Source organism: Tursiops truncatus, chromosome 15 (assembly GCF_011762595.2).
Source record: "Tursiops truncatus isolate mTurTru1 chromosome 15, mTurTru1.mat.Y, whole genome shotgun sequence".
Taxonomy (NCBI): domain Eukaryota; kingdom Metazoa; phylum Chordata; class Mammalia; order Artiodactyla; family Delphinidae; genus Tursiops; species Tursiops truncatus.
In genome coordinates this window covers 75,860,117-75,886,038 of record NC_047048.1, presented here as the reverse complement: position 1 = coordinate 75,886,038, position 25,922 = coordinate 75,860,117, and the positions used below count along the sequence as shown (strand labels likewise).

Here is a 25,922-nt window from a genome sequence, read left to right as displayed (position 1 = left end):
CGAGAAGCTGAAGTTGTCAGAAATATCTAACACAGCTGGAAACTGTTTTCTTTTGACTCTACTCAAAACAGGTCAAATTTTGCCCCTTTGTTGTTGAATTTAATGTCTGGAAACTGACACATCTTCCTCAATGGTTATAGTCGGCTGAATGGTGGCCCCCAAAAGATATGTCCATGTCCTCTCCTCTGGAACCTGTGAATACTACCTTATTTGGTAAAAGAGTGAATATTACCTTATATGGCAAAAGATGTGATTAATTTTAGGATTTCGAGAAGAGGAGCTTATCCTGGATTATCTGCTTGGGCTCTAAATCTAATGACAAAACCACTCTTATAAATCCACTTACAAGACTGGGGCCGAGCCAGGCTTGACAGATGGGAGGGGAGACGGTGATGTGAGGATGGAGACAGAGATTGGGGTGATACAGCTGCAGGTCAAGGAATGTTGGCAGCAACCCGGGCTGGAAAAGGCAAAGAACAGATCCTCCCCTGGAGCCTCCAGAGGGAGCATAGCCCTCCTGACACCTTGATTTCAGATTTCTTGGCTTCCAGAACTATGAAAGAACTCAATTCTGTTTTATGAAGCTACCTAGTTTGTAATAAATTCTTACAGCAGTCACAGAAAAGTAATACAGCCATGAAAATTATTCTGGATTTTAAAAAGGAAAGTTAAGTCATTGAATTTGCCCCACCCCAGGGCCTTTGCACATGCTGACTCTTCTGCTACCATGCTCTGTCCCAGCTCACCGATGCCCAGCTCCTTCTCACAATTCCTGTCCCTGCTCAAAAGCCTTCCCTGACCCCAGGCCCCAAGTAGAAGGAGCTGCCAGTCACTCTCTAGCTCCTTACCCCATTTTAGGGTTTCCTTTTTACTTACCACAATATAAAATGGTCTGTCAACTGGTTTACTTATCGACTGGAACCTAGTCTGCCTTGTTTATGGCTATAGTCCCCATGCCAGGTACCTAATGGTGGCTAAATAAATACGTGTTCGGTAAAAGAAATTAATGTTATTTTATACTAAAACAGAGAAATGCAAAGTCTATATGATAAAACTTAATCCTCCAAAGAATTCTTTAGCTAAAAAAATGTCTCCTCACTATATGCCAGCCCACCAGGCAACACTGTCCCTCCCTTCTGTCATAAGTTCACTTCTATGGGAAACCGAGGACTTGAAGGATTTGACTTCTGTCCCCGTCATGCTAGCTATAGCTCTGTGACCTTGGGCTTATCATCTCCCTCTCTGAGCCTCAGTGACCTCCTTAGTAAAGGGAGGAGTTTGATTTACTATTGGCATTGGGTCCTATTTATGGAGCCATTTCTAACTGCCCGACCCTGTGCTAAACCTTTTTTTTTTTCTGTAGTCGACTTACAATATAATATTAATTCCAGGTGTACACCATAGTAATTTGATATTTCTATAGATTACACTCCAAAGTTATTATAAAATATTGACTATTGGGCTTCCCTGGTGGCACAGTGGTTGAGAATCTGCCTGCTAATGCAGGGGACACGGGTTCAAGCCCTGGTCTGGGAGGATCCCATATGCCGCGGAGCAACTAGGCCCGTGAGCCACAACTACTGAGCCTGCGCGTCTGGAGCCTGTGCTCCGCAACAAGAGAGGCCGCGATAGTGAGGGGCCCGCACACCGCGATGAAGAGTGGCCCCCGCTTGCCACAACTAGAGAAAGCCCTCGCACAGAAACGAAGACCCAACACAGCAAAAATAAATAAATAAATAAATAAACTCCTACCCCCAACATCTTCAAAAAAAAAAATATATATATATATAGACTATTTTCCCTGCGCTGTACATTATATCCATGTAACTTATTTATTTTATACCTAGTAGTTTGTACCTCTTAATCCCCTTCACTATCTTGTCCTTACCCCTCCCCCTCTGGTGACCACTAGTTTGTTCTCTGTATCTATGAGTCTGTTTCTCTTTTGTTATATTTATTTTTTAGATTCCACATATATGTGAAAACATACAGTTTTTGTCTTTCTCTGACTGGCTTATTTCACTAGGCATAATACCCTCCAGGCCCATTCATGATCTGTGCTGAACTGTTCACTTGCATACTCCCATTTGGTCTTCCTGATAATCCTATGGGGGTCCTGTTATGGACCCCATTAATGGAAGAAGAAACTGAGGCACAGGAAGGCTTCATCACTCGCCCAGGGTTGCACAGGTAGTAAGGTAGAACCCAGACTCCTTCGTTATATACCAGGATGCTGCTCTGCTCAAGACACCCACAGCTCGCAAGCCTCTAACTCGCTTTGAACGGTTGGCTGAGAGACTCAAATGGCTAACAACGGCATGGGTACACAGTGGCACACCTGCCAGTCTTTAATCAGAGTAAATGCCTGGGGAAATTGTTTTCTTGTTTCCCCTGCTCTTTAAAATATGTCACAAAAGCCAGCGTGCTGAAAGTCCAAACTACTCTGCCCCTAAATCGAAGGGCAAGTGCAAGTCGTCTTGCCCACCACACTATGTAAACATACCTGGGGGAGAATGTTCTAGTCATCATGGTCCTTGCATTCTTTATTCTCTAACTCCTGCTTCTCTCTCCACAGCAGGCAGGTAGACTGAGCTACGGGTGGGGGAAATGTAAAGAGTACTTGAATTATTTACTATTAAAAAGCACTGAGCTGCCAACTTCCTCTCTGAATTATTTAGCACCGTCATGTACAGTTATGTATGTGCAATAATGGTATGTTAGGTTCACATTAACTCTGTAGAAAGTGGCTACATTCTAGGTAGTGTGACAAGCTCTCCTGCCCCTCTGGCATCTCTTCCATCCTGAAGTCAGGAACAGCTAATGGTGTTCGCTAGGGACCCAGAAGGTTCAGAATCAGGTCCGTCAGGAAACACAGAGGGGCTTTTGCTTCCCAGAAAAGGTGAGATGACTGGGTCCCCGTTGCAGGGAGAAAAGGCAGAGCAACACATGCAATGAGGTTTTAGTTGTTTATTCCTGAGAGCCCACTGGGGGCCTCACTACGTCTTTCCCTCAAAATATAAGACACCAACTCCTGCTTTTCCAGAAACTGCTATAATAGCTGGTAGATAAGATGCATGTGTAAGACAATTGGAGAAAAAGAGGGTTCATCCAAGCTCCACCACTTAAATCTGGTGATCTCTGTCTCTTTTATTTCTCAGAGTCTTAGATTCCACGTCGGTAGAATGGGAGCAGTGTACCTTCGTCACAGTGCTGTGGTGAAGACTGAATGCATTCATGCAGAATATCAGGTGTGTGTTCATCCATTTGCGCCTGACACATCATAGGCATCAAACCCCCCATGTCTGGGGGATACATGAAATGAATGAATGAAAGGAAAGGCAGCTGGTGTCTGAGCGGATGGAAGGATGGAGAAGAGCCCACGATGGACGTGCCTTGGAGAACATGGTTTTGGGGACACTGGAAACAACTTTCCTTCTTACAGGTCCTGCATCCATCTGCTGTACTAAGCCATCTGTAAGGCATGAGGGATGCAGAGATGCATTTAGTATTTATTGAGCACATACTAGGTATCAGGTAGTGTTCTAAACTGAGGGGAGATAGCCAATGAATAAAACCCAGACCGAAATACTTATACACTCTAGTATGAAGGAGATAGAATCACTGTGCTCAAGGAGCTTGGAAAGGGAGACAGATAAACGAGTCAGAGCACAGAGTGTCACAGGTGCTGAGAGAGGGCTCAGGGCAGGGAACAACAAAACAAAAATGAAGACATGCTTGGGGCTGTGTCCGGGCGGTGGGGGCATTCAAGAGAAGTATCACAATGGAGTTTGTGTCTGAGCTGAAGTTCAGGGCTGTACAAACAGCACCAGCTCTATCTAGAGATGCCGAAGGAGGAGATGCTAGGATGCGGCTAATGATAGTTTTCTCGACTGGGGTATGAAAGGAGAGTTTCAAAGATGGGTCTTTATGCTACCATAATACATGAATTTCTATGTTAACTTTAGGAGGTGATAAAAATTTTAATTAAACATCTGCCAGGTTGCAAAAGGGCAGCCATCATGAAAAAATAATCTAGGTCATTTCCTCTTGAACATGGCCAGTTTCCAAGATGGTCTTGGAAAATAAATGGTGAAAAGAAGCCTAATAAAATGCAAGACAGTGAATTTTATCCAGTGATAAATTTATCCAGAGATAATTTATCCAGAGATAATCTCTGATAATTTTATCCAGAGATCCAGTGAATCTCTCCAGGCTGGAGAGATTCAGCATTGAAAATTAGGAGACTTTTTTTTTTCTTTCCCCTCTCTCTGCATCCCCCTCTTGAAGGCATCTATGTTTTTGGCTGCCTGTGAAAAGAACTTGAAGTCAGCCCATCGATGGAATTCAGGTAAATTGCAGCTCTTCTTGTGGACTTGAGGGGGAGGGCTTGAGAGAAGCCTAAACACTAGGGGCAGCTGTGGGACCCTGAATTAGTCAGAACTCATTTGGTTGCAAATGATTGAAACTCAACTCACACTTGCAACCTTCAAGCATGGATGGATCCAGGTGTTCATGATAGAATCAGGAATTTGTCTCCGGCCATGTCTGGTCTCTGTCATCCTCTGTGTTGGCTGCATTCTCAGAAGGCATGCCCCATGTCCTTGCACAATGGCCTCTACGGTCCCAGGTGTATACACTATCGGCTGAACAAACACAGCAGAAAGATCATTCCTTCTCAAATAACTCCCTAAAAAGTCCTGGGATTGGCTCTGATCGGCCTGATGGGTCACATGCCAATCCGTAAATCAATCTGTGGCCAGGAAAACAAGCATTCTCACTGATCATGTGTCCACTCTTGGAACCAAGGGCCTGGAGTTAACCCTTTTTTAATTTTTTCATGGTCAACCTAAGTTATTTATTTAAGCCATCCCTTGCCATAAGCAAAGGGATAGAAGCTCAGTCTACTGGTCATAATTTGATGCAAGTAAAGAAGGTAAGCTTAAGGTCCCACATAGTTTTCTGGTCCATGTGCAGAGTGATGGTCCAAACCATTGGTGCCGTGGTCCAGGCTCTCCTTATCCATCTTCATTGCCAGTTGGAAGCAGACTCACATGAGAGCTATGGAATAGAGTATGGTGACTGTCTTCAGGGAAAGGGATTGGACCTGATGCAGAGATGGGGATGGACTATGAACTTGGTCTCTTATGCCCTCCATGCTGCAAACTCAGAAAGATGATCGGCAGGGTCACTCCCACCCTAGGAAGCACGATGAAGCATGCTAGGGCCTTCCACACGCGCGCTGAGCCCTCCTCGCCATGGGCGCCCCTTGACATAGGCCACCCTAGCTGTGGCCGGGACCGAGCTCACAACCCAAAACCCCAGGACGCAGCTGCTGCTGCCATTCTCAACCTGGACCACCCTGAATTTGACCCTTCTTGAACCACAGAGGTTGACAGTGAAGAACACATAGCTCCCCTGGAAACCACCGGTTTACAGTAAAAGCGAGGTTTGTTCACCGAAATGAGAGGAAGGGATTCTGGGCAGACAAGAACCACTGCCGCCCGGGGTAGGCTCCTGGAGAGTTCGTCTCAAGGAAGGGATCTAGATCGGCAGCTGAGCCTGGGATTCGAAAGGAAGGCGTTATTCTTGGACAGCGCGAGGTCTAGAACTCGACCGCACCTTAGTTAGGTGGCCTTGACCATGTGGGCTTCGCACGTAAAACAATGACCAGCTTAAACTGGTTTTGCCTCCTTAAATAGGTTCTTGATTTGCCAAAGCTTGAGTTATTTCACAGAGACAGCACAGCACATGTGCAAGACAGGAACCCACGTCTCCAGGCTGTCTCCATGTCACCATGACCCTGGAACTGAGAATCTTCAGTCTACGGCAATACGGCAAGAATAGAAATGTTGCCACCAAGAGCCCTTTACAAAGCAAGAAGCCCGTCGATAAGGAAAATCTGGCTTTCGGCAGCACGCGTCACTTATGTGGACTGATAAGAGGCTAGCCGATCAGCTTCCGGGGTTGAAATTCCCCTAAACCCTTACATCTTGTCCCAAACCCCGGATCGCGGAGACAGATTTGAGCCCTGCCTCCTGTCTCCTTGCCGTCACCTGGCAATAAACCTTGCTTTTTTCAAAAGCCGGCTTCTATGCGCATCTGGCAGTGAGCCCATGCTCAGTGCCAGGCTTTCCCTAAGAAGGCACAGGCTGTGGGAATAACTTGGAGAGACGTGCCCCCCACCAGAGCACAGTGCACCCGCAGCCCACTGTGGCCATCCCCCACTAGAGCATTTTGCAAAGGCAGGGCCCATCCCTGTCTTAGCTGCTGGGCTGACCGGTTACCATGAAGATAGGAAGTGCTGGTGGCCAGAGAGACCAAAGGGACTTGCTACCCAGCATGGGCAGGACCAGCAGGGCTTGGAGGCAAGCAGCAGCCCAGAGGACACGTCAGAAACCATGGCCACGGAAGCCACCCACGTTTGGGATGGCTGTGTGCACACGTGAAGCCCAGATACAATCAGAAACGTTTGACGAGCCCACAAATTCAGGCCAGAGTAACGATAGCTGTGATCCACCTCCTCCCAGGAGCCACGCTGAGCATCTTCTGGGCACCATTTCCTTGAATCCTGACCGCAGCCCCACAACATAAGGATCATGATACTTCTACAGATGAAGACACTGGGGTTCAAAGAGATTCATCTACTTGCCCAAAGTCAAACAACCAAAAGTGACAGAGCTGGCATTTGAACTTGGGTCTTCTTGACTGCACAGGTGGTGCCCCAACCCTTCTTTATCTTACCCTCTTCCCCCTTCATTATGTTACCCCCTTCCCAGTGGATGTTTTGCACACATCCACCGGGGATGGGGGCTGCACCGGACCATCCAGGTTGCAGAGAAAATGAAGAATCACCCACAGTCCAGAAGCCGAGGTTTCGGGGGGGGCCCACGTTCAGATCCTGGCTGCACCTGTTTGCAGCTGCTGGCCTTTGACAAGTCACTTCGGTCCCTCAGAACTGTTTTATCACCAGTCAAAAGGCCATAATAATCTCCTGGCCATCCCATATGAGGCCACGCGATAGTGCACATGGATGTGTTTGAAAACTATGAAGTGCTGCACAGATGTAAATAATCATAATAATATCCTGCGAAGAGGAGGCCAATTAACGTATTAAATACTTCTGAGGGAGGAGATGGCGTGTGTTGATACACCACACTGTCTCAGCCCGAACAATGCCATCTGCCTGCAAGTATTGTGATGTGGGAGGGAAGAAACAATCTTTATCCAATTATCTTCCTTATAAAGATGTACCGGAGTACAATTAATTCTCTAACTATTCCATAATATTCTCTTAATTAGGGGTAAAAATAGGTTTTTCTTCCCGATGCCTCTGCTATGATATACGAAATGCTGCTTCCCCATTTGTAACATGCTAATATGCTGGTAATTAAGAGCTTCAAGATTCTGTTTAATGACTGCATTTGGTTTGTTGAGGATAATTGCATCTTCTACCCACTCTTCTGGGGTTCCCAGGCAGCATCTAGGGGGAAAAATGGTACATGAGAGACAAGAGAAGCCCTTCCCCCTGGGGGTGGTCCAGACATGTCTCCTCTAGACTCTGAGCGGGTATACGCTCGGGAGCTTCCCACCCCCCACCCCTTCCGAAAAGGGACGCATTCTCGTGGCACGAGCATTTGCTCCAGTTCTGTGACTTTGGACTTGACACTTCACTCTCTCCTGACTCCCCAAGCCCAACCTACACGCTGGAGAAATCATCCAGCACAGAACTTCTCAGCCTCGGCACGACTGACATCATGGGCTGGACCATTCTCTGTGGTGGGGCCGTCCTGTGCATCATAAGACGTTTACCAGCATCCCTGGCTTCCACCCACTACAAGCCAGGAGCATCGCCCCCTCCAGTTGTAACAACCAAAAATCTCTCCCAATATTGCCAAATCATCCCGAGCTGAGAACCACTGATCAAGTGTAAAAAAGATTAAAAAACAATGTAAAATTGTATTCGGAGGGGATCAGTTAAATAAGTCATGGCACACCCATCCAGTGGAATTTATTCAGCAGGTAAAAAAAGAATAAGTCAGCCCTTATATGAACAGGCACAGGACGATCTTCTAGCGAAACTGCCAAGGTGCAGAACAGTATGTGTAGTGAGCTAATTTTCTGTTCACCTAATTTGCATATTTGCTTATTCGGGTATCGGATGTCATTAGGGGGCACAAGAAGACGTGATGGTTGTCACCTCCTGGGAGGGTAATGGGCGAGCTGGACATAGACGTGGAAGGGAGACACTCCATGTTTACATTTTTGTATGAATTTTGTGTCCTGGGCATGTATTACTTATTTAAAGAGTAAATATAATTTTTAAATAAACACCTATCTCACTCTCTGGCTTGGAACAGTCTCAGTAAATTCTATTTCCGCTCCCTCCTCCCCACTGTCAAAGTTATTCTCAGAGAGCCTCAGACAGGATATTTCTTTATCTGTCACATTCTGTCTCCTTGAACATTATCAACAATTCACATCTTGAGAGCAGTTCCAAGCCCTGCAGACTGACATGCCCTGTGCAATGAAGGCCATGTGACTCGGGGTTTCAGAGAGAGAAACTGGGCTCCAAGGCTTGGCGAGGTCAGGTCCCTGATTCTACAGTGGCTTCTCAGGTCCTCTGAGACACCCACAGTCCAGGCTGATGCAAAAGCTGAAACATGAGATCCAGATACACAAGTGATAAACTGGATTCTTTGCTTTGTAAAAAAGAATTTAAATGGGACGCCTTCAAACAGTGAGCCCTGGACGGAACAAAAACGTGGCTTTCCTGAAAAGGAGCTTGACTGACTTCACCCTGTCTAGAAAATTCTCTCAGATGATAGATATTTATGTCCTGCCTCATATAGGGGTCAGATTATGGGTATGGGGTGAAATGATCTACCCAGTATCTTCATTTGTCAACCAATACAGTGATTAAGTCAAACCAGTATTTTCCAGTGTATTTGACACAAGTCTGAAGAAAATTATGAAACGGTAAGAAAGAGGCAGGACCTTGTGATAAAATAAGTGGGGAAAAACTGGGTTAAAGGAAGTTAGATAAGTTTCTTTATTGTAGGACTTCTCAGAGCCTTTACCGAGAATGACAATAATTTTTCTTGAAAAATAGATTTGTGGCTCTTTTCCTTCCTACCTTTTTCTGCGGGTCCTGTACCTGGAAGGCACAAAGACACATCTGTGCTTCCTGCCCTGGGGTGGGGGGGAGGGGTTGCAGGGTGGGAAGAGAAGCAGCCTCAAAGCAAAGTCTCTTTCTGCCTTTAGTAAGTCAGGTAAAACAGCAGAGGAGTGCAGGATGTCCTCTAGTCACAGCCAAAGGGCGATGGGTTTCAGAGCTGTTATGGAATGAATGTTTGTGTCCCCCTCCCCCCTAATTCATATGTTGAAATCCTACCCCCCCAATGTGATGGCATTAGGGGGTGGGCCTTGGGATGATTAGGTCATGAGGGTGGAGCCCTCATGAACGGGATTAGTGCTCTTATAAAAGGGACCCAAAGAGCCCTCTTGCCCTTTCTGCACGTGAGGACACAGTGAGAAGACGGCCATCTGTGAGCCAGAAAGTGGGGTCTCACCAGACATTGAATTTGCTGCTGCCTTGATCTTGGACTCTGCAGGCTTCCGAACTGTGAGAAATAACTGTTATTTAAGCCACCCAGTTATGGCATTCTGTTACACCAGCCCAAACGGACTAAACACAGGATAAGGAGAGAGATGAAAGAATCTGCAAAGCTAGAGACAGAAGACATCCCGCAGCTTCAGAGCTCTGCAAAGTGGCAGTCCCTGCCCCGCTCCATGTGTCTGGCGGGACTCCAACGAAGTAGGGTGCCTCGCAGAGAATTCCATTCTCTGGAGGCAGCAGAGCTTCCAGACAAAAGGAGGGATTTCTCAGATGATACCTGGTAATTAGGAGCGCCCCCTCCATACACAATGCCTGTTGCTCTCTGAGATGCCCCCCAAGACATTTTACAGAACCAGGTGAGAAAAAGCCCAAGGATGACCAAGACCGGATTTCCCACCAGCCCAATGCTCAGAGAAGGCAGAAGGGGCTTAAAAATACATCGATAACAACAAAATGCAGTATTTGGTGCACACCGGAAGGCTGTGGGCTGGGATTCCTGCTTCCGACAAAGGCTAATGGCAGAATGAGTCTCCAAGATGGGTGAGCGATACCCAGCTTCCCAGCGCCTTCCCTTTCTGTCTATAGATCAGACGTCGTAATGAGTCCATGAGGATGACAAAGAACAAGATGAAGCTGCCCAGAGCTAGTGGGACACCCGGGGTGTGCCCAGCCCCGCAGAGCGCAGTGGAAGAGGCAAAAAGAGAAGGGGTGGCCCCACCCACTCTTAGAGAGCGAAATTAAGGGGCTTAGATGGTGCCCAGAAACTGGAGGTGATTTAGCATTTGTACCAAGAGCCTCAAAAAATTTTGTACCTTTTGGCCTAGTAATTCCCCTTCTGGGAATCTATGATAAGGATTTCATATAAAATGCTGGGGGATCTTTAGGTAAAAAATTAAATTATTGATAATTAGGGAAAAGAGGGAAGGAAATAAATTGAAGGCCAAGAATCGGAGAATGGACAAGTAAATTACAGTACATCCATCAGATGAACTATGAGGCAGCCATTAGTGAGGTTTGTGCAAAGGCTTCAGTGATGTGAGAATATTTCATGTGAGGGAGCAAAGCAGGATACAAACTTGCACATCCCGAATGTGTGAATAAAATGCATTAGAAAAATAACTGCAAGGAAAGACATTAAAATGGAGGAGGGGAGTGGGGAAGGATGACAAAGCCAGGAAAAATGGTTTTATAACAATCCAAGTTAGCATGTGAGGTGCAGGTGGGACTTTCCTGTGCTTTATGACTTCATTCCTTAAGAGCCCACCTGGACAGGTGAGACTGGAGGGTCAGAATGAGATGACGTCATGGCAAAGGTCCTCTCCCAAATTCTGAAATGGGACTTGGCTGGTTTTCTATGTCTGCCATAGTGTTGTTAGAACAACACAAATTTACTATCTCATGGTTTTCATAGGTAAGAAGTCCAGGTGAGCTGCACTGGGTCCCCTGCTTGGGGTCTCACAAGGCCAAAATCAAGGTGTGAGCAGGGCTGCATCCCTCACTGAAGGCTCTGGGTAAGAATCCACTTCCAAATTCGTTCAGGTTGTGGCTGAATTCAGCTCCTTGCGGTTGTAGGACTGAGGTCCCCATTCCTTGCTGGCTGTCACCCAGGGCTGGTCTTTGCTCCTAATAGCTGCCTGCATTCTTCCTTCTGTTTTTCATGTGGCCCCTCCAGCAACGACAGCTCAAGTCCCTCTCAGGCCTCAAATCTGACCTCACCTTCTGTGGCATCTCTCTGACTCCAGCTGGAGACATTGATTTGCTTGCAAGGGATTAGGTGATTAGACTGGGCCCACCCGGGTACTCTAAGCTAATCTCTCTTTTAAGGTCTGTAACCTTAACAACATAAGCTGTCCCTTTTGCCAGATAACGTAATACACCGACAGGCTCCAGGGATTAGGGCATGGTTTCCTTTGCAGGGCCGTTTTGCCTCACACAGACCCCAAGACTCTTTCCTCTTAATTTCGAAACTTCTTGACCTCACTTCTTGATCGCCTGACACCACACATCAGAATGGGCCTCCTATTCTGCATCCAACCCAGATGAGTCCCAGCTGACCCCATCTCCAAACGTTTGCCTAGGGCTGGAACGCACCCACCAACTTCAGCTGCCTGAATTGGGGGCGGTACAGAGGTGTTTGATAGTTTTCTCCCCAGGAAAACTGCATTCACAGAGAATTTCCATGGACTTTTATGCAGCCAACACCAAGCGGGCTGCAACTACCCAAAGAACACGTTAATCAAGCGGCTGTAGAAAATGTGGGAAAGATGGAGGAAGGACATTTCATCTGTCACCCTCATCTCTCTGCCAAACTTTCCCAGCTCAGAGGAGCGCTCTTCCAGGTGTGACCCTCAGAGGCACCTGGGGAGCCGTCACCGAGAAACGCTGATTCCTCTGGCCTCACCTCAGGGCTACTGGCTCAGACCCTCCAAGCATTATGGCCCCAGAATCTGGATTTTAAATGTGTCTGTCTTCCCCCAGGTGATTCTTATGCACTTCCTTAAAGTGGTGGTCTCCGACTTTAAAACTTGAAGGTGATAGGGCTTCCCTGGTGGCGCAGTGGTTGAGAGTCCGCCTGCCGATGCAGGGGACACGGGTTCGTGCCCCGGTCCGGGAAGATCCCACATGCCGTGGAGCGGCTGGGCCCGTGAGCCATGGCCGCTGAGCCTGCGCGTCCGGAGCCTGTGCTCCACAACGGGAGAGGCCACAACAGTGAGAGGCCCACGTACCGCAAAAAACAACAACAACAACAAAAACACCTGAAGGTGATAAATGAGAAAGGCTTATATGCCTTGGGTGAGGGGGATCACAGGGTACTGGACTCTCCCCTGAACTCTGAAATTAATGACACATCAAGAGGATGCCCTTGGGGAGCAATAGAGCCAAATGGAAGGATTCTGAGGGAAGAGAAAGGCCAGTGATACAAAGCAAGACAAATAGGGTACAGCTGAGTACAGACTGAGCTCAGGGCAAGTGGATGGGCCTGTCTGAGTGGCAGTGATGGCTCTGTGCAGCTGGCTTAGAGGATACGCCTCCATCAGAGCTCCAGTGGAAAATGGGCACAGCATCCCGCTTCAGTGCCCGGGTGCAGGGGCCAGGCTGACCTGGGTTCACCAAGGTCATCAGCTGTCTTATGCTGGGAAATAATATGAGGATAATAATAGTCCTTTCTTCATTCTCAGGGCTCTTGGGTAAATTAGGGTGGTTTTTCACATAAGCCTGTTTAACTTTTAAGTGCTTATATCCGCTAAGAATGCTTTTGGCTGCAAGTAACAGGAAACCCATGACCAAAAGCTCAGAGGTTGGTTCTTATTGGCTATGGTTCAAGCAGCTCAAGCAGGGCTTCTCAAACGCTAACGTACACACAGCTCACTGGGAGAGCCCGTCACAATGCAGATGCTGATTCAGTAGATCTGGGGTAGAGTCTAAGATTCTGCATTTCTAACAATCTGGCCCTCGGACCACACTTTGAATAACAAGACACTTGGCCTTTCTCTCACGGCTACAAAATGGCTGCTCCAGCTCCAACCATCACATTTGCAGGCAAGGCACAAAAAAAGGCATGACAGAGGCGTATGCTACCCATATCTACTTCTTGTATCTAAGAAAATGAAGCCTTCTCATGAGCCAGCAGAACAGACATCCACATAGGTTTCGTTGGTCTAAAATGGGCCTCACAGCCATCCACAGCTTCACAGGAAGATGGAAAAATGAGAAACAGAAAAGGTATAAGCCTTAAACCAAGCATGATTCACCCGGAGCTGGGCATGTTGCCACGCAGCATAAAATCCATTTTGTTTAGCAAGGAAGGAAAGGATGGATGTTGGGAAGCAAAGAGCATCCCAGCAGCACTCCACACTGTTTGTTATATGAATAAAGCACTTACACAAAGTGAATTCCCTCCAAATGTTAACAGTTTTCTCACCCGCATCTCATCCATGTGTATTGAGCAGACAAGTGGCAGGTTCCCTTCCACACTCCTGTCACCCAGACCCCAAACAACCCCACGCAGAGTAGGGGTGGGGGAGCTTTCTAGGGGCACAGCAGCCTTGGTTCCCCGGAGCCAGTCTCCTGAGCTGTGCAGAGTATCCAGGTCCCCGGGGAACTGACTCACAGGGCCCAAGGAAAGCATTTACACCCGTCAATGTGTAAGCCTCCTGGGACCAGGCAAGTACAGAGGTAAATCCCAGAGTAAATGGTCAGGCCGCCTTCCCTTCTTTGTAGCTCACAGCCAACCAAGGGGGCGGATTTCCGACTTCACCAGTTGCTTTCATCCTCTACCCCAGCCTGGGACTCATCAAAAGGCAATGTGAGGCCCTCACGACTCTGTTTCAAAGAAGAGGCTTCGGCCTTCTTTCGAGTTCTGCAGAGCAGAACAGGTAGACGCCCAGCAGATGCGCTTTGTGAATTTAGCTGAGAAAGCCCCTCTTGGAAAAGTCTGAGCTGCCTTCCTTTTCCAGGGTCAAAAAGGAGGACGCCCCGGAGAACCTGGAAGTTCTGAAAACTGAACTTCACCTGCCAGCTTCTTATGGAAAGATACAGGGTAGAGGTCACCTCCTGTCCCAAATCTTCTGACATTCCAGGGTCAGTGGACAGTGGCCTGGTTAATTCTGGCCTCCCTGCCGCTCGCCGTTTGGTTTTGTTTGTAACTGAGCCATATTGGGTCAAGGTCCTCATCACTAAGTCTATTTTGCAGAGAAAAGCAGAGGTTCCGGAAGGCGGGTTCTACAAGTTCAACCCGCAGTCATCTAACCATGTGTGTAACTCCGGGTTTAGACCTGGTTACCAAGCTATCACCAGTGCTGGGTTTTTTGTTTGTTTGTTTATTTGTTTTAAAAACTCCCTCAGAACGCAGCTGCAGGGCGTAAAGAAAATTCAGCAAGATTTCAGATCCCAAGCCCTGAGTTTAAATGCTGTTTTTTTCCACTTTGCAGTTCGGAGATGAAGCTGAGCCAGTTTCACTGCCTTCATCTGTTTGAATATTGGTGATGGGAAGAGATGTAATAACAATAACCAACATTTAAGAGAGTACTTGGGAGGCACTGTTCTCATTGCTGCACAAGCATTAACTCATTTTGCAACAACTATGACATGGGTATATATCATTAATCCGTTTTTCAGATGGGAAATGGGGGCACAGAGAGATTAAGTAACTTGCCCAAGGTCACACAGCTGATAAGAGGCAGAGTTAAGATTCCAACCCAGGCACTTTGGCCCTTCTGCCCAAGCTTATTTCCACACCGCACTAAAGCACTTGGAAACCTATACAATGATTCTGATTGTCAGGTATTATTATTCCCTTACACAGAAAGGTTAGGTGACTTGTCCAAAGACACAGAGACTGCCCACCTTCTGAGCCAAGCGAAACACAAGAAGGCAGCTCCTCTGTAAATTCCATCCTCCCTTCCCTTCTGCAGCCCAAGTCCTCGCAAAGGCCCCAACAACGGAGCCATCCATCGCCAGTCCTCAGAGATGCCCCCCCCTCACACTGAGCACAGTCCCCACGGCTGATGACCTCAAATCAAGCATCCATTCATCCCACTGGCAGAAAAACCATTTAAGCACGTCGCTGTTTTCATTTCTGCCAAGCCACAGGGGTGTTGCATAGAACCACTTTTTTCTTTTTCTTTCTTTTTTGCATTTAATAATACATAATTACCTTTCTTCAATCATCTCGGTGGAATATGTGCTTTTCAACCTAACACTGAGGCTTTTTAAAAAATGGGATGGAGGAATGGGTGAGATGTATTTTCAATGCCCAGAAAGAACCTTCTGTGGTCCCTGGAGGGGAGAGTGAGCAGAGATGGATATCATGTTTGTGCTCCTGATTTGCTGTTCCTTGTGAAAGACTGTAATGAATAAAAAATACGGGGCAGGGGTGGGGTGGGGAGCAGGCAGACAGACAGAGCCGGGTAACTGCGTGCTCTTCACGTGCTCTGAAGCCACTGACCTGAGAAGCAACCTTGGGTACCTTAATTAATCCATCCCAGTGGGTACAGGGCATTTGATGCCAAACCCAACTGCTCCAGCTGCTCTGGACCGACATGTTCATTGCCACTCAGGTCTTTGTTCTAAAATGATGAAAGTATACATAATCCACAGGAAGAGGGAGAAAACACACAAAACAAATATTCCCCAGTGGTCTTAGCGAGCAGATCTGATGGGGGCTGGCCCATGCAGCTGAATTTCAATTGAAGGAGGTTTTTTTTTCTCAAAAGGGCCCCACTGGGACACTTACAAAGATGAAGGAAGAGAAACCTGCCTACACAGCGTAAGTTATAAAACAATGAGATTAATGATACGTAAACCTATGTAGGAACTCTACTCTAGAAGCACTGTATAATGATGATTAGGGAGAAGTGAGAAAATACACAAACACCACTCTGCATAGGCCCGACTGCATGTTAACTATTTCTGCCATCACTATGCCAGCAACTAGCTAAGACGAACAGTTACTGTTACAGTGTAATCGAGTAATTAGAACATACCTAACGTTTATTGGAGGAATACACTGTTAGAAGCACTTTATGAGTCTTTATTTCCTGTTCCAACAACCTGAGAGGTAGGTACTGTTATTGGCTCTCTTTGGCCAATGAGGAGACCGAGGCACGGACAGACACATTACTTGCCCAGGTGGCTCCACTAGGTTCTAACCCAAGGACTCTGCCTGCAGAGCCCATGGTTTCAGTAACGATCAGGACAGCAGGAGTTTAGGACCGTGGCTGAAAGTACAGGCTTCGAAGTCAGAGCGACCTGGATGCGAATGCTGGATCTGTGACTCATTTTTCCCCTATAGAATCACGGTATTTTAAACTTTGAAAAACTACCGGAGACCATCTATTTAAACTCCCTGATTTCATAGGTATGGAAACTTGGGAACATAAGGGAAGGCCAGCCTGGGCTCACACATCTAGACCTCTGATGCCCCGCTGTGGGCTGAACTGGGTCATCACCATCACCTCTGGCTCACCTGTCTGCAGGATGACCCAGAGGACCGTCCCCACCCCCAAGGCAGCCCACTCCTCAGCACTGTGCTTCTGCAGCCTGACTGCCCCCCAGACCTGGGAGAGGGCCTGGGTGCAGGAGGCTGAGCACGGCCGAGGACTTCCTGAAATCCCAGCCGCTTGGGGTCCAAGAAATCTGCGAGTCTCCCAAAGAGCTTACCCGGAACAAATCCAAATTCTCGGAACGTTAGGTAACCCCCAAAGCCTCCATTTGATTCTTGGTTTGATCAATACCATGCGGCCAAGGAGAGAGCATAAAACAAAGTTACACACGGCTCAAAGGAGGTTACTCATAAATTCCTTAAAAGTTTGATCTTTTAATTAAAAAAAAAAGTAATCTCTCCCTCCTCAGTAGCCCATCATATGCAAAGTATGGTTTACTAGGAGGCTCTGTAATTAAGCCTGATCCTGTAGAGTGCCTACACCATGCTGCATATTCTTCTAAGGACCTAATAAATACACCTTAACCCTCACAGCACACCTACAGCAAGAGTAACTCCTTCCCACCTCCCCATTTACCGCTGTGGGAACTAAAGCACAGACAGGTTAAGTCACTTGCTGAGGTCAAACAGCCAGCAAGCTGCAGATGAGACTTGAACCCAGACAGTCTGGCTCCAGAGCTCAGGCCTATAACCACTACACCACACTACCTCTCAGAGCCACAAACAAATTCACATTTCAGGAAACAGCCGCTAGTGACATCACTTTGGCGATGCCTACATTTCAGCCATACCCTCCACACTCAGCGCCCGCTTCCTACCAAACTGATTCCTTCTTCCTCCTTGTTATATGTTTTCCTTATTTTTTAGTGGAAAAAAAAATTAATCCTGAATGAAGCCAAGTTTAGTTGCAAATAAAACTGAACTGTCCACAACTGAAAGCATGTAATTAGAGAATGTTAATCTCTGGGTGGTTTTCCACCCCCTCCCCCAACCCAAAAATACACTAACATTTGCAAAAGAGAATTCATCTTTACCTAAAACTATAATTAAGCGGCTGCTGGCGGTTACCTTGGTGACATTAAAAAAAAAATTCTCCACTACAGCTCCCCACACTGGATAATACAAACTCGGCAACCAAATAAGTCAACAGGTTGTCCAGGAAACTGTTTCCTTGACAACCAGGAGGATGGAGGGGGACGGAGAGCTGGGGAAATGTCAGAGCAGCAATGCTATATTAAAGAAGCAAAAGCCCCTCTGGCATGGCTGAGCAGTTTCCCCAACTTGTACCAAGCAGCACAGCAGGGAACAAAAAAGGTTCTTTGTTACATGAGGAAGGTAGCTGGGGGGAATGTCAAAACCCACATCTTACCCATTGGGTGAATTTCCACTTGAGGGCATGGAACACAGGAGGCTGGGCCCGCAGACCCTTCTAACTTAGAAAAAAAAGCCCCATTCATTCTCTCACTTACCAAACGTGCATTGAGCATCTGCTGAGTGTCAGCATGTCCACACCTCCTGGCTCTAGCCTTGGGTGGTTTTCCATGCTTTGGAACCTTGGCCAGGTGGGCCAAGAATTCAGGAGATGACAAATAACTTGCACGACCATTTTTTGGAATTTTAATGCCTGGGTTTCTCCTTGTGTATTCACTTTCCTGCCCCCATTCTAGCAAGACCAGTTCTGTGCTTCCTTGTCTGGGCTGGGGGGAGAAGGGAGGAGGGGGAGTTTGCAGGAGAGGGAAAGCTGGAAGGGTGTGCAAGACGATCTTGCCACTGGCTCTCTTTTAAAGGACAAATCGCTTGTGGACGGGATTCGGTCATATGACCTGGAAAATCAGGAGAGGACATGACTACCCCTGAAGAACGCAGGAGAGGAGTGGGAGAAATGACCTAGAAAGATTTCTTGAGACTGTGGTCCTTCAACAGAGCAGGGGTCTGGGACCTTAGCCATGTTGTAGGTGGGTGGGAGTGTGTCGTGCCCTTGGAAAGGAATGGTCACAGGGTCTTAGTCTGACCAAGAGCAGCTGGAAGGAAGCAGCAGACCTGGGATTGGCAGGGCTAAGACGTGTGGACAGATGAGCAGAGGCCTGGCCAGGGCTTCCAGGCTATATAAGGCCCCCAAAGCTTTCTCTATCCTAGGGATGGGGGTGGGAGTGGTGCAGGGAGCCCCCAATAACCAGTGAGGCGGGCTTGAAATAGATTTTTTTTTAATACAGAAATGCTCTATTTCTTGCTTCTTAAGTCCATGGACAGCAAGTGTCATTTTCAATGCTGCATTTTCCAAACTACTTGAAAGTTCCTGCAGCTGAATTCTGCAGAGAAAAGAAGAAAGGAATAAGGGGCAATCCAGAGGCACCTAGACCTGGAAATCCCAAATCAATTTTCCCTGCCACAAAAACCCTTTCACCTCTGGCTGGCCCTCCCAAGTGTTTTGCCGTGTTCCTTATCTAAACGTGCTTTTCATCAAATTATTCTCTGATCATGAATGAGAAGGCAATGCTGTACTACTAATCATCACAGGGAGGACACTCAGTTCAGGAGTCTCCTCTTTCCACAGCCCAGCTGACGCTGACAGAGGCAAATGGATCTGAGTGTACAGGCGTGTCATTAACACACGCAGCAGTGAAAAGAATGACTTGGATCTGCATTGCACTTTCACAACAGGGAATTTATTTGCTCTTTACAACTAATCCTGTGCTGCAGATACCCATTTTACAGATGAGAAAACCAAGGCACAGGAAGGGTAAAGATTTGCCCAGGGTGCCCACAGCCAATTCAGTGCCAAGAACCAAGGCCAGGGCTTCTGATCCCAACCCCCAATATCTTTCTCCCTCTGTGCTCACACGTCGCCTTTCCTCTGTGTTGGTTTCACTCCTATGTCCCTAATTTTCCTTCCCCTACTGTTTTCCTTCTAATTTTTTTTTTTTTTTTGCCCCCTTCAACATTCCAGTGGTTCTCAACTGCAGGTAACCCCTCTCCCCCAGGCCACATTTGATGATGTCTGAAGAATACTTGGCTGTCATTCTGGACGGAGGTGCTAATGGGTAGAGTAGAGGTCAGTAGATGCTGTCAACATCTTAACAATACCCAGGGCAGCCCCGCACAACAGAATTATCCAACCCCAAATGTCAACGGTGCTGAGGGTGAGAAACCTGTGATCACAGGAAGATAAAAGAATTGTACACGTAAAGCACAAGCAACAGCACCTGCCACACAGTCAGCTCTTATTATTTGGGTTAATGATATTGTTCACAACACTCTTGCAATGGGGAAGTCTGGGTTACTTATAATAAGGAAAGAAGAAAAAGCACTCTGAGTACTCAGGCACTTTGGTTCCAAAGTTTATTCATTTACTAAGTAGTCACTGACTTCCTTCCCTAGGAAAGGGCCTGCAGCGCACAAAGGAGAGAAATGTCTTGTTTTGTGAACAAGGTCAAGCACTGGTCTTTAGGTCTGAATGTGCAACGCAGGAAGTAATACTGAAGGGCGCTGGGATGAGGGTCCCAGAGGACCTCTCATGAGCCTTGAGACGGATCTACCACTGGGTCTTCAAATCAAAGACTCTCAAGCCTCAAAAACAACCAAAGATAAATTATTTTGCCCAACCACCTTTTTTTTTTTTTTCCCTGTACACCCACTTCCACCATGGAACAAAGAAAAGGTCTGGAAGGTGAGGGAGATGAACGCAGTTTGCATATCTAACAGCCCAAAGGAAGGTGAAACTAACAGAACCAGAGATTATCAAGTTAGAAGTGTAACACAGAGTTGGGGGGAACTGTTCAGCTTCCAAGTAACAGGAGCTAAAAATACCTGTGTCACGTGTCATTTACAAATTCAAAGGGCTGTTTAGACAATACTATGATCAGACTGCAACTGATACACATTTTCCCCCCAGTGGTTAAACACAGCCTGAGTTTTAAGTACCAAACAGCTGCCTCCAGGTTTGTCTGGAAAAACCACTCATTAATTTCTATTTTTGATTGACACACTAGGGGGTCCCAATCACTTCCTTCATCCTGGTGCCTAAAATCAGATGATAGTGGAAGACTGGAATGAGCAGCTGAAAGGAGGCAGAGGGAATAAGGGAAGAGAGCAAAAGCTTGAACAAAGGCAAGGAGGGACTAGCGCTCTCCACATGCCTGCCTTCTCCCCAAACCAAGAAAGTTCGGGGGGATTGGAGGGATGACAAGGCAATAAAATGAGAATGGCCTGTAGCCCTGGAAATAATTAAAAATTCCCTCTTCACATTGGGAGGGAGGGGAGACTAAAGAGCTCAGTATAATCAGGTGAAGCTTTCTGGGACCTGGGATGTGAGCAAAACGCTTCTGCTTGACTCCTTCCCCCATTCACCCCCCCCACACACACACATACCCATGGGCCCAGCTGGCTGAATGGAGGGTGGTTTCTGTGGAAGCCCAGAGTCATGTCCAGTGTCTCTTAAGTTTCTCTGGAGAGAAGAGGGGGCGTCTGGGTTTTCTTTTTAGGGGTATGGAAACGCTCTAAAATTGGATCATCGTGATGGTTGCACAACCCTGTGAATATGTTAAAAATCCAGTTGCATACTTTAAAAGGTGACTCTTATGCATGGAAATTAAATTAAGAATAGAGACAATCAGGAAATTATTCTAAATAAAAGGTTTTTCCTTTTAAAAAAGTAGGAGTGGGCTTCCCTGGTGGCGCAGTGGTTGAGAGTCCGCCTGCTGATGCAGGGGACACGGGTTCGTGTCCTGGTCTGGGAAGATCCCACATGCCGCGGAGCGGCTGGGCCCGTGAGCCATGGCCGCTGAGCCTGCACGTCCGGAGCCTGTGCTCTGCAACGGGAGAGGCCACAACAGTGAGAGGCCCGCGTACCGCAAAAATAAATAAATAAATAAAATAAAATAAAAAAGTAGGAGTGGGGTGTAGACCCAAGGAATCTAGATTGAAATCTCACCTCTCCTTACTCTTAGCTGTAAGACTTATTCAGCCTCCCTGAGTCTCAACTGTCCCATCTGTACAATGGGAATATTGAGAGTATCCTTCCTTCATAGGGCTGCTGTGGGGACTAAGTGGGATGCTGTTTGTAAAAAGCCTGACCCAAGGGGAGTGCTTCGAGCTCTGCGAGAGAAGATGAATGAATGATTGGTAGGAGGCTGGAGTCTTAAAATGGGCCTAGGCAGTAAAAGAGATGAGCCCACAACTTTCAGATGACAGGACTGGTAACCTTGCAGTGAGAGTGTGTCCACTCAGACCCTGGCACCATCAGTTGACCAAGATACACAGCACAGATAATAGTAACTGTCGTTTATTGAGCACTTACTATACGGCAAAGGCCTCATATGCATTATCTCATTTAATCTTTATTTCAACCCTACGAGGCAGGTACTATTATATCCCCATTTTACATATGAGGAAATAGACATAATTTAGTCATTTATGCAAAATCACAGAGAGAGTAAGAGGCAGATCTGGTTCCAGTCCAGGCTGTTACCTGAGATGGACCAGGTGAGCTGGAGCTAGCTCTTACCAGCTTGAGAAGGCAAGTTGTTAAATATCCAGGAATTCTGATGATTACCTATTCAAGAATTTTACAAACAGGTTATTAAATCATTGGTGGCAACCACAGTAGAAATCAGCCATGATATGAGTATTTACACCAAGGAAATCTGCAATTGTTACAAATCTGGACTTTCTCTCTCCCCCCTCCCCTCGCCCACCTCACCTCACCCCCATCCACAGCCAGTGTCCCAGCACATCTTTAACTACCAAACTAGGAGGGTACATTGGGCACTCCTTCCTACACAAAATAGTAAGAAATCTTTACGTTTTCATGGCACTTTAGGGTTTACGGTGCTTTTAAATCCATCAAAAAAAGAAAAAAAAAAAACTCACAGTTGTGAAAAAAGAACTATTTGCATTGATAATAATGAAAACAGGATCCATAGGTGATGAACCCAAGGGCCTCAGTGGACCACAGACCTCCTGAATTCTAACCAGGCCCTTCTATCTTGAAAGGTAGCAGCCCCAGGAGTAGATGGCAGGTAGGCTCTGTTCACAGCTACCAGGCATCTCATGGCATTGGGCAGGTGCTGCCCTCACGGACTTTGGGAAGGGGACCCTCTCCCTCACTCCACAGACTATGATTCCACAGGCCCCACAGCTCCCCAGAGGAGTGAGCCAAAGTTTTTCACGGTTTCCACGTGGAGACAAGGGGGAGGTGGCATTTAGGTGGGTGTGGATCTTGGAGGAGCAAGTGCAACTTGCAAGCTAAGTTTGACGAGCCTGTGCTTTGCATAAGAGAAAGACAGTAAATGTTTCATGAGTGAATGAATGGAATCGTCCCTCCTGTCCTTCGAGATTTATAGGCTCAAGCTGAAGCTCTAAGTCAGGGCTGTGCAATTGATTAATTTCACCAGTGGCCCCAATTAAAGGCCTCCCTGCATCTACACTCTTTGCCCCGACCTTGTTGTCCCACCCAGAATCTCAGAGGTGCCCGCTGCCTTCTCCCCTCCGAATCTGCCACCTCATCAAGAATTCTGATGAAATGCTTCACTGTGGCTTCCTCTTATCTAAAGAGTCAGGTACAAGATCATCCCCAGTAAGGAGAACAGAGAAATCTGCCTTCAGCTAAATGAACAAAGACATTACGGAACATCTCCACCCCCTCGGGGAATACAGTCCCCTTAGCTGAGAAAGATTCTTAAAGAAATTCTGAAGGAACAACGGGCTTCATTTCCATTCCTGCTTTGAAAGATGAGTTTTGTCTGAATCACTGCTGAGCTGTCCCCTCTCTCCCTCTCTCTCCATTTGCAGCCAGATTCTTTCACCAGGATTAAGACATCATCTCGCAGTTCTGATTTAGACGGTGTTTGGGCCTTACCCTTCAAATGGGAGTTCTTTTTCTGGTGTGACGTAAAGTCCCAAGATACACCAAAGCCAGCACTGCTAAGGTCTGGGAGAATCCAAAATTTGATTTTCAGACCCTTTCCCAATCAAGGCAAAATGAAGAAGCAATCTACAATCTCCCTACTCAAAGTGAGGTCCGTGGACCATCTGCCCAGGGATCACCGGGAGTCTGTTACAAATCCAGAATCCCAGGACCCACCCCAGACCTACTGTTTCAGAGCATGGATTTGAACAAGATGCCCAGGCGATGTGGCTGTGCATCCAGGTTCGTGATGCACTGGTCCCTGCTTTACAGCACTGGTCCCTGCTTCTCCGGGTGACTCTGTATCTCCCCTGATGTCAAGGCCTCTGGAGTGAGTTCCAAGCTGAACGTCAGCCTTCATTCTCAGTATTACAAAGGACAGCTTCACCTAGCAGAACACAAATGCTTCTCACCTCCAATGCATGCATGCATTTGCATACATGCCCACACACACACATACGCGAGCACACTTCCTACGACCAGGCTTGCCAAAGTCCCTCACTTGTGAGCCTTACTTGAAAGGTTTTCTCTTCTGAAGCACAAGCCTTTCTATCCCGAAGGGCCTTTCAGATGTCCCGCTGAGACCCAGGGATTCATTCATAAGAAATGCTTAGTCTTATCTTGAGATTAAAGGTTTCAAATGATTCCCATCTGATCCCAACAGGAGAGCTCCTTGCTAAAATACAAGGGTCTTGTTGGAAGTAATCTCCATGGAAATAATTAACCCAATTTATTAACAAGGGGAAAAAAATCCTAAGGATATTTTAAACTTTTAAATATCTCTGCAAACTAATGACAATGAAAACAAAGCATTTTGAAAATGAGAGAAACCCCAGAGCAGAAATTAAATTCAAACTAAAACGCTCTCTGAATTTTAACAATCCTATTTTAAGCGCTTAATAAACCCTGGAAATCCAGTTAATTTAAATTACTGGCCAACAGTAATTACACCAACACCCTCCCTGAAATAATTCCCACCTTCAGTCATCTCAGGGAACATTTCCCCCCCACCAAAAGACTACATGAGATTGTTTATGTGCTGCTTCTGCTGACATATGATTTTCTAGAAATCGCTGAACTTTGGGTTAAAAAGACAATTGAAAAACAGACCTAGGCTGTGTTTCCAAATGATTTTTGGACCCCTGTCCACAATAACCTTTTCAAGAAGGAATCGGTGAGGCTGAAGGTGACGGTAATTTTACAGCTACCAACACTGAAAAGAAAAGGCTGTGCAGTGACAAAGATAAGACACGGGTTTAGAATGTTTTAGGTAACATGCAAATGTATTCTGATTTTTTTCAACTCCCTCCAGAAGGAGAAAAAAAAAAAATCTTGAAAGATGTTCTCGAGGTGGAGCTGGTAGCAGGTCAATTAGAAAAATGAGATGATTGGGAAAGGGAAAATCTAACTGTCTCTCTCTCTCTCTTTCTTTCTGCCCAGGCTGGGAAGAAGTGGGCGTTTAAGGTCCAGCCCTCTAATTTCAGCATGTAGTGAAATGGGTCTACTCCAGCAATTTGGAATCACCCACTGGAGTGACTGACTGGGGCCTGGATCACACCCAACCCCCCTTTTATCTAGCTCTGCCTCCTGATTTTTCTCTACAGATTTCTTCCCTCTCTCTGAGTCCGTGGGGGCTGGGAGGTGCTGACCTCACCTCTGACCCCACAGGTAAGCACCTGACCCAGGCCTGGCCAATCAACTCATTTAATTCCCCAGGTCCCCAGTGATTGGTTCAGGGGTGGGCATGTCATCCAGTTAGAGTCATTGCCAGGACCTTTCCAGGAACTATTGGAAAAACAGTGCTCCCTTTCCACTGGAGACGCTTAGCTGGAAGCTGCAGAGGATATGGCTGGAGTTGCTGGGGCCTCATGAGAAGAGCCTGCCTGATAATGAAGTCAACACAGTGGAAGGTAGAGCTGAGTGAGGGAAAGCAACTAGGCATTAGTGAGCCCTGGATCCAGCCTTACCTGAAACCTCCAGACTTCTAAAATATGAAAACTAATAGAAACGCCCCCTTTGTTTTTCTTAACCAATTTTGAGTTAGATTTCTGTCACCTGCAACAAAACCACCTATCTGATTCTAGTAAAAACCCCTCAGGGTTTTCACAAGAAAGTCAAGAGAAACAGCAAATTGCTACAACAACCACAAAAAAGTCTCAAGAGATCATTTAGTCTTTCCCCTTGTATATAAGAATGCAAGTGCTCTAATTTTTTTAAATTTCATTTTATATTCTTAGCAAAGATCCCTAGGGACTAAGATTCAGCACCCTCCATCCAGAATCCATATAAGAACACACTATGAGATGAAAATGTGAGCTTGAAGATGCAACATACGTCTGTAGGTGGCTCGGGAAATATTCTCCAGGCTGACAAAAAAAAAAAAAAAATCCACCGACAAAACCAAAATCCTAATGTTAGATTTCATGCGCTACCAAGTAAACTTTTTCTCTTATAAAACA

General features: G+C 46.6%; 1 long non-coding RNA gene across 1 annotated transcript in view; it reads right to left on the bottom strand.

Annotated features, from left to right (window-relative positions):
- Positions 1-2,884: 2,884 nt before the first annotated feature.
- LOC117308274 (uncharacterized) overlaps positions 2,885-25,922 on the bottom strand; it is a 79,744-nt gene continuing 56,706 nt past the window's right edge. Inside the window, exons 4-5 of the long non-coding RNA XR_004522258.2 lie at positions 4,476-4,643; positions 2,885-3,472 (exon numbers count right to left, since the gene is read on the bottom strand). This is a non-coding gene — a long non-coding RNA (uncharacterized lncRNA). The remainder of the gene's footprint in view (positions 3,473-4,475; positions 4,644-25,922) is intronic.